We start from the raw sequence: 9,527 nt of genomic DNA, 5'->3' as shown, positions 1-9,527 counted from the left end.
TTGCAGAACGTTTAACATTTGAGAATAGCATATTGACAGGGACATCTTTTTGTAGCACAGGTTTTGCAAGTACATGTACGTTTAAGTTCTGTGAATAGAGGCTTTAGAAATTTTGTAGGTTTTGGCACCCCATCAATATCTTCCCAACTAAATTTACACGGATCTTTCCCTACATTTGCATTATTCCAGAACATTTACACATCTAATCAAGTAGAACGCTCTTTTAATGTTTCCATGCACAGAATATGACGTTGTTAAAGGTCATTTAGCGGGGTTTATCTCTTGATCTCCTGTACCGAAGATTGTCAAATGTGTGATAGTCAGAACTAATTTTCCCCACACGCACAAGTCATTTTCTACGTCTTTAAAGTCACATTTTTCTTCTGTCTCAGTAAATCCTTTTAGAAACTTCACAGGTTCAGCAGTTAAAGCTCCAAGCTTTGTTCCAATTTTGCTCAGTGTCATCACCTATAAGAATATGGGCCTTGATGATAACACTGGGAATCTCTGGGTCAGTATTCTTGCACAGAATCTGGAGTGGGATTAAGTGTCTTTTCTAGTATGTTCCATAACATATCCATAACTCTGACAATCCTTGACTTATGCACATTGCAAAAAATCTAAGTTGTACAATAATAACCTCTGTGTCATTTGACAGTACATTGACTCAATTGGAACCATTTCGAGCAACCCACTCAACATGTGGCACAACACAAAGGTCAGCTTCCTCCAATTTGCTGTTAAGTTCTTGAATCTATGGCCCGTAACTTTTGAATATCTCTCTGCAGGCACCAACTCCTCATTGACAATCATTCCACTTGCAATAATTCCATCACAAAGGTGATAGATGTCCTGTCTGTTGAAATATAAATCCAAATATTTGCTATGTGATTTATATTTTAGCGGACGGGATATCTGTCGCCGCTGTGACGTGTAACCTATCCCCCAAAATCTCAATCAGGCCCTACGAGTCTGATTTAGATCCTGGCAAAGGAAATATTCTGTCACAAACGTGATGGATATCTTGTGCGCCTTATTACGATCCCCATCGAATATCATGGGATCGTAATATGGCAGATGGGATATCCAGCACGTTTGTGATGGAGTAACCCCCTTCGCCAAGATCTAACTCAAGCCCTAAGTCTTTAAGTTGCTCCTTATTGACCAGATAGTTGTAGGCAACTGAATGTATATTGACCACAGTATAAAAATACACTTACATCTAAAAAATATTTAATATTCATAAAGATCTCCAAAACACACATAAAGCAAACATGTTTCACACATTTCCTTTTTCTTATAAATGTTGCTTCATCAGGGCTTACATAGATTTCTAAAATTGTGCTTAAACATTAATTGACTCGTCTCAATCTTATTTTAAATTTTTAACGTTTCCAAAATCTGTAAAAGTTTCCAAGAATCAGGGATCATTGAGCTGCTATCTGACTGATTTCGATGTTGTTCGTTTCAGCAAGATAACAACATTGAGACCAAGTACTTTACAACTTGGAAACATTTATCGGTGTAAACGACGATAAAGTTCATGAATTTTTAACCTAGTAGATCAGTGGCAAGACGCCATTGCACAGTGCACTCTCCACGACTGCATAGCTTTCTTCCAGGTGGAGCTGACCCATCGCACATACCACTAGCCTTTTTCTTAACAGCAATAATCTCAGTGCAGGTTGGTTTAGAACGGTGCGCCTTAGGTTTTCTGCCACATGACTCTCGGGTCCTGCTTCCTGACACAATCACAAAAGGGTCCATAAACCATTTGCGAAAATTTAAAACGGGATTCATGCACCCACACGTTCACTTTTAGCCAGACTTAATCTGCACATGGGGTACCTGCAAATGCACGCCTGGACCCTAACGGGGGCTACACCACTGTGCGAGACCAGGGGTGCAGGAACCACCTCCTCAGAGCAAGATCACCCAGTGATGACACCTCAGGTGATGGGGAGCCTTAAAATATTCTCCTGGAATGTTGGGGCCTTAATGATTACACAAAGCATGATGAGGCACACACTTACCTCCGATGTCGTAGGATTAGAATTGCTGTGATACAGGAAACACATTTGACATAGCGGGAAGCAGATAAACTGATCCCCTTCCAGGAGAGTTTTCTGCTCCTATGTGGTAATATAGACAGGTTGAAATTCTGCCTGTTAAATTCATATGTGCCAAAAGTTAATGGTAAAACTTTCTATTGAAATGTTCTAGAGATCTTGGTCCTCAATATAAACATACAGCTTATGTGGGCTTGTGGCTTCAACTATGTTATGGATGGGGACATGGATAGGAATCTCCTCCCTCAGTGCTTCATGAACCCGGGCATGTTGCCTGCATTAGCAGAAGTAATCACGCCTCGGTGCATAGATGCCTAGCGGTCAGTGCATTCCATGCTTCTACAGTACTCCTGCTATTGATCCACTCATGACACTCATCACAGAACAGACAGAATATTGGTGTCCAGGGATATCTGCACAAGAATGCACATAGGGCAATACCTACACAGATGTCTGTCTGATCACTGCATCTTTCTGATTGGCTGTGAGGTTGGGGGCTAACAAGATGGACCCCGGGCCTACCTTAGGGGTGACGTAGGTGTAGTAAAAAGGGAGTTTAGGTCTTGGCACATAGTTTGACTTGCCAAGTCTATGTGGCAGTAAACTGAACAGACAGGCCCTGCAGTGACAGGCCTGAGACAAGTTTGAAAGGCTACCATTGTGGGTTGTGCAATCAGCTCACAGTAGCCACCAGTAGCATTAATTTACAGGTCCTGGGTATATGGTATACTACTTTACAAGAATTTTACATTTAAATTAAACAAGACAAATAGGTGTAATCTAGTTATACCACATTTTAGGGGAGAGAGCACATCCACTTTAGCACTGATTAGCAGTGGTAAAGTGCCAGAGTCCTAAAGCCAACACAGACAAAGTCAGAAAAATAAGATGCGAAAGGCATAAGGTTTGGGGATAACCCTGCAGATAGGGACATTTCCTACACTTGCTAAGCACCTGACACTCCTATATAGGAAGGTTGCTGGGGAGGAGTCCTGGCAAACCATTTAACCCATGAATGGGCAAGAGGTACAGAGAATCTCCCCACTGGAAAGGGAAGACTTTTAACACAAGTTTTAACTAGGAAGGAAATACTGGCTGCCATAGACAGCCTCCCCCATGAGAAAATGCTGGTGGGGGAGAGGGCGGGGGCAGGTTCCCGGCTGAATTTTACCAGACAAATGCAGACATGTTTGCGGATGGGTTACTGGAGGCTTACGGGGAAGTGTACTAAAAGACGCTTCTACCGTAGTCTGTGTCAGAGGCAATCATTGTCATGGTACTCAAACCTCACAAGAACCCGATGATCTGGCATCTTACAGACCTCTATCAATGCTGAATGTGGACACAGTGTCGGATATCCACCTGTGAATGAGTGGAAATCCATGGGTGACACAAAATACAGCGGTCACTGTTTGCCAGCACTGGCAGTATGGTGGCGGCATTATGCACGGCGGTCTTGGCAAAAGACCAACATTGTCATAATGAGGGCCTCAGTCTCTTACTGAAGAACAGCCACGGACACTTCAAAATACTGCAAGTGAGGATTTTATTGACAAAACCCAACTTGTTTCGGAAACAAAAGTCTCCTTAATCATGGGTAAAAGCATTCCATCAGAGCAACCATTTCTAAAGCCCTCGCCAATGTGTTTGTCACATAAAATTAAGAAAGAACTACCAAGTGTTTTCAGATAGTAGTTTGTCGAAAAACAGGCAGCCATTTTTTACAGTGTTAACTATATAACCAGCCGCTGGTATCCTCAATCATGCCTGCATTACATAAGGTCTAATATTCCGACCACTCTGTGGGCTAGCAAATAAATTCCTTGGGCACACTGGACCAATGCACCATTGGCACCCACCAATTACAGGACATAAAGGTAAATACCATTTCAATCAATCCCACTGGGGCAACATTAGAACATAGGCTTAGTCTGAAAGGATACAACAGCTCTTTAGCCTGTATACTTCCACCACGTTCCACTTCATAGGTCGAATTGTGTCCCAAATCACCAAAGTAGCCCAGTTAAATGTCACGGTGATAGACAGTGAGCCACTGTCTATCTTGCGCCCTAAGCCGATGATGGCATAATTATCATAAATCTCGTAAAATTATTGATTGCCCCACAAACTGCTCAAGTGGGCATAACTACTGATTCAATCATCTGTGTCATTATCATGCCACAGTGTATGAAGTTAAAAAAAGGCAAACAGCACATCCCGCCTATGTGGGCTATCAAATAAATTCATTGGGCACATGGGCTAATACATCATTGGCACCTGTCGATTACAGTACATAAAGGTAAATACAATATCAATCAAGCCCAAGTGGGCAATAATAGAAAAACTGGCTTAGTCTGAAAGGATATCACAGCTCTTTTGCCTGTATGATTCCACCACATTCCACCCCATAGGTCCACTCATGACCCAAATCAACGAAGTAGTCCAGTTAAATGTCAAAGCGATAGTGCGTCACAGCTGAAAGTTATAACCATATGAAACAAAACTCAATATTCAGTACTAGCTTAAAAAACAAAGTAAGCAAGTGAAATGCATCATAATTAACATTGACATTCAACTCACATAATGTTCTTAAGACTCCCCTTATTGGCCTACATGGACAGCCTGGTCCTCATCCATATTCAGCCCCACAGGGTGTAAAGTATTAAGACCAATAATTAGTCTTGACTAACGTTTTCTGAGTTTCAGGGTTCTGAGTCCCCCTCTCTCCCTAATTGGGATTCTGTCAAGAATCACCAGTTTCAACAATTTTACATTTTGATCATGATACAATTTAAAATGTCTAGCTACAGGATAAGCCCCATCATCATGTGAAATCGCCCTCATGTGTTCAAACACTCGTTGTTTGTCTGCATGAATTGTCCTTCCTACACAAAACTTCTTACATGGGCAACTCAGGGAGTACACACTATAATCTGAATTACATTTTACACGTTTTTTGATTACATACGGTTTAGATGTTGGAAACTTGACTATTTTTTTTACAAGTATTACTGTATATATAAAAAAATATATATATATATACATATACACATACACAAAATTAAACAATTTAAATATTACATATATTCAAACACTATTTAAAAGTATGGAAGTGTGGGAATAATAGAAATGCCATTTCCACTCAGTAGAGAAAGCACTGGGCTTTGGAGGGGTAAAATTTACTACTCCCACTCCAGTCTCTGCAACAGTAGCGAAAGCGTTGGATTTTGGAGGGGTAAAAATTACTATTCCGACCCCAGTCTCTACAACAATAAGGAAACTGTTGGAATTCAGAAATGCAATATTCCCACTTCAGTCTGTGCACCAGAAAGGAAAGCGTTGGAATTTGGTGGGGTAAAATTTACCATTCCCACTCCAGTCTGTGCAACAGTAAGGAAAACGTTGGACTTTGTAGGGGTAAAATGCACTATTCTCACTCCAACCTATGCAACAGTAGGGAAAGTGTTGACATTCAGAGGAGTAAAATTGACTAGTCCCACTCCAATCTGTGCAAGCATTGGAATTCGGAGGGGTAACATTTACTATTCCCACTCCAGTCTGCACAACACCAGGGAAAGTATTTGAATTTGGAGGGATAACATTTACTATTCTCACTCCAGTCTGCGCCAAAGTAGGGAAAGTTTTGGACTTCGAAGGGTTAAAATTTACTATTCTCACAACAGTAAGGAAAGGAAAAATGTAATACTCCCGCTCCAGTTTGTACAACAGTAGGAAGAGCAGTATAATTTGGTGGGGTAAAATGTATCATTCTCACTCCAGTCTGTGCAACAGCAAGAAAAGCATTGGACTTTGGAGGTGTGATATGTACTATTGCCACTCCGGTATGGACAACAGTAGGGAAAGTGTTGGACGTTGGAGGGGTAAAATGTACTATTCCCACTGCAGTCCTTGCAACAGTAGGGAAAGTGTTAGAATTTGGTGGGATAAAATTTACTTTTCCCACTCCAGTCTGTGCAACAGTAGGGAAATCATTGGAATTAGGAGGGATAATATTTACTATTCCCACTCCAGTCTGTAGAACAGTAGGGAAAGTGTTGGACTTTGAGGGGTGAGATTTACTTTTCCCAGTAAGGAAAGTACTTTACTTCAGACAGGTAAAATATTTTAATAAACCTGTTAGTTGACCAGAAGTATATATATATATATATATATATATATATATATATATATATATATATATATATATAATTAAAAAGTAATCAATGTGCTTGATTTAAAATTGCAATACTTAATTATGAATTAAAAATGCTATTAATTTATTTTTTAATTACATTCCCAAACTATACTCCCACAAACCTAGCAGCACTCACTTGAAATATAACTAAAATGAATAAGTATAAAACAATTAACAAATTTGAATATGTATAATTATTAATACATTAATAATTGTTAGTTAAATATTACTTAAATAACTTTCCAACTTATGCCCCTACAAACACAACAGCCCATGCCTCATGTCATGTATACCTAAAAAATATAATAATTACACAATTTACGTAGTTAATATTCAATAAATAATTAATAATAAATTAACATTACTTGTAAATTAATTATCATTTAAGTTCCTTCCCTATACCCCTACAGACTCAACAACCTGAGTCTAATATATCATTTGAAAAATATTTTTATCACAAAATTTACATAACTATCAATTAAATAATAATACATGAATAATTAATTAATACATATGTATTACTTAATTAACTACTCACTCTATGCCCCTAAAAACCCAACAACCCACACCCAATATATAACTTACGTATATAATAATTATGCAATTTACATAATAATCAAACACGTATTAATTAATTATTAATTATTACTTTATCACGCACCACACTGAATATACAACTACAAAATATATATAACTACACAATTTACATAATTAATAATCAATTAATAAATGATAAATTAATAGTTCATTTGACACTAGAGATTACTGTTAAAAGTTTAATTAAAAATGATAAACAACTTAAAATTACAAATTATATTTACAAATATTGTCAACAATTATACAAATAATATTTAACATATAAAATTAGTATATGAACTAAAACACATAAAGATAATTTAAAAATGATCTTCTTTACAAGTATAATATAGAAAACAATAGTAACACAGGTATTCTTAAAAACAATATTGCTTACCTAAAAATCGATATTCATGTCAATAATATTTCTGCATCTCATTGTTCTCGTATCTCTGATATTTCTGTATCTCGATATTTAAAACTCAATATTTTGTCAAAACACCAATGTTATTAAGAGATGAAAAGCCCATCATACAATTACCTGCCAAATATATTCTAGCTGACCAAGAACTATTTGCTCCAATAAAGCATCAAACAGGCTTAAAGATCAGAACTCCGATTTCCAAAAAGCTGAATTAGAAAACAAGTTTAAGACGTGTGTCAGTTGTTGGGTAATGCTTTGAAGAAACGTCAAAACTGTTAAAAGATCAGGTAATGTTGTATGTGTTACATGGCAAGATTTATGTATGAATGCAAGCAAACTATTTTTGATTTTATTCTTGTGAAATTTGATACAATAGATGAACCTCAGCAAAATACACATTTCTGATCTCATGATTCTATGGTTTGTGTGTGTGTCACAGAGACTAACCTCATTATCTTGAACCAGCAGGTGCGAAGCTGTTTGACCTCACCAAAACAGGCTAGAGATGATAAATAGTAGTGTCATACATCCAGGGTGAATGGGAATGGGGATGAGACAGAGAAGTCAGGTAGATTAGATGCGTGTCAACAGCTCCAGGGTCCGTACATGCTCTCTCTTCAGCTATTAAGGGTGTCCTGAGATGATGTAATAAGACAAAAAGCTACTCCAGAGCCTCACTGGCTACAAGCCATCCCAGAGTTATCACTTGTCTAACTGCTGAACTTTTACACGGTACATTATCCCTTTTGTCCTCTCTTTGATTTGTGCTTGTTCTCTCAGTAAATCTGGCTGTCTGGAACTGTGTGGCAAACACATTTTATCCTGCACTCATTTTTTATTGCTCCTTGAAGTTCCTTATGCTTTACAGGTTCTCCTGCTAAATGTTACTTAACATATAGGGGCTGATTATGAGTTTGGCAGACAGATACATTCGTCTGCGAAACTACCGATGAGGAGGTCGCCGAGGTGCTGGCGACCTTCCCGCTGGCCCCATTACGACTGTCCCACTGGGCTGACTGGTGGAAACCAAAGTTTTTGCCGGTCAGCCCAATCAGAAAGATGTTGAAGCACTGCTGCGGCTCATGATAGAGCCGCCGGCAATGCTGCCGCACACAGGGGACACCAGCACCCTTGAAATGTGCACAGCAGACAGTGCACTTTTAAAGGGTGCCTGGGGATGGGGACCCCGGCACTGTCCATGTCCTAGGCATGGGCAGTGCAGGGGCACTCCTGTGGCCCCCATCACTTGTTCTCCGACAGCCTTTTAATGGTGATGGTACTACTATGAAAAGGCTGGCAGAGAGCAAGGTTGTAATCACAAGGGCAGCACTGAATTCAGCGCCTCCCTGGCTGATTACAATCAGGACTGCCATCAGCCTGTTGGGATCTCTGATCGTGGCGGGCACGGCGGTAGGTTGGTGGGTCTGCCTGCCAACCTCCTAATGGCAGTCCAACCGCCTTAGCCAGACCACCACCACGAGTCTGGTGGTCCTAAGACTGCCCGACTCGTAATCTGGGCCATAGTCTTGCGGAATTCAGCTTGCCTTTCAAGAATATTGTACCATATTCATTAGCCATACATGTCTCCTTAGTTCTAGTTTGTCACCCAGCAATGTTTTTCTCTGTATCATACACTTGCTCTTTATATTTCTAGCAGCTAATGTAGGATTCTGACTAATCATAGGGCTACATTCATTTCGGGATCGTCGAGAAGACAGCGACACCAGCTTGCTTGAGGGTGCTGTACTTTAGGACGGGGTGACGTTTTTTATGTACCTTCCATCAGTGTTTTGCCAGATGCAGCACTCAGATCAATACTTAACTTAGCTTCCTCGCCACCTGGGTAGTTCCAGCAATTCCACCCATATCTCCTTGTTTCAATCCCTGGTGAGTTTTCCACAAGGATGGAGCATTCATACGATGACTCATTTTCCCATATAGGTTGCAATGAATTCCAGGGACATCTTAAGGATTTTAGGGGCCCTCAGCCCAAAGTATCTTGGGGTCCCCAGTTCAGAACAACTTTGAATTTATCATCAAATTTAAGTTCTTTCATGCTCTCTTTGACCAGATCACTGACAGTGCAAAGGCACACTCGTCCTAATTTTAAATATGGGGACACTTGAAAGGAGACAGAGGGGCTGGAGCAGGGCCGGGCACAAGAAGGACTACAGCGACCAGAAGCAGAAGGCTGGTCCACCTCCCAATGCAGACACCCGGAGATGCCTGCCTTTTAAAACATTTGCGCTCTTCCCCACCGCAC

This window comes from Pleurodeles waltl, chromosome 9 (genome assembly GCF_031143425.1).
Source record: "Pleurodeles waltl isolate 20211129_DDA chromosome 9, aPleWal1.hap1.20221129, whole genome shotgun sequence".
NCBI classification, from domain to species: domain Eukaryota; kingdom Metazoa; phylum Chordata; class Amphibia; order Caudata; family Salamandridae; genus Pleurodeles; species Pleurodeles waltl.
Note: the sequence above shows the minus strand (reverse complement) of the source record.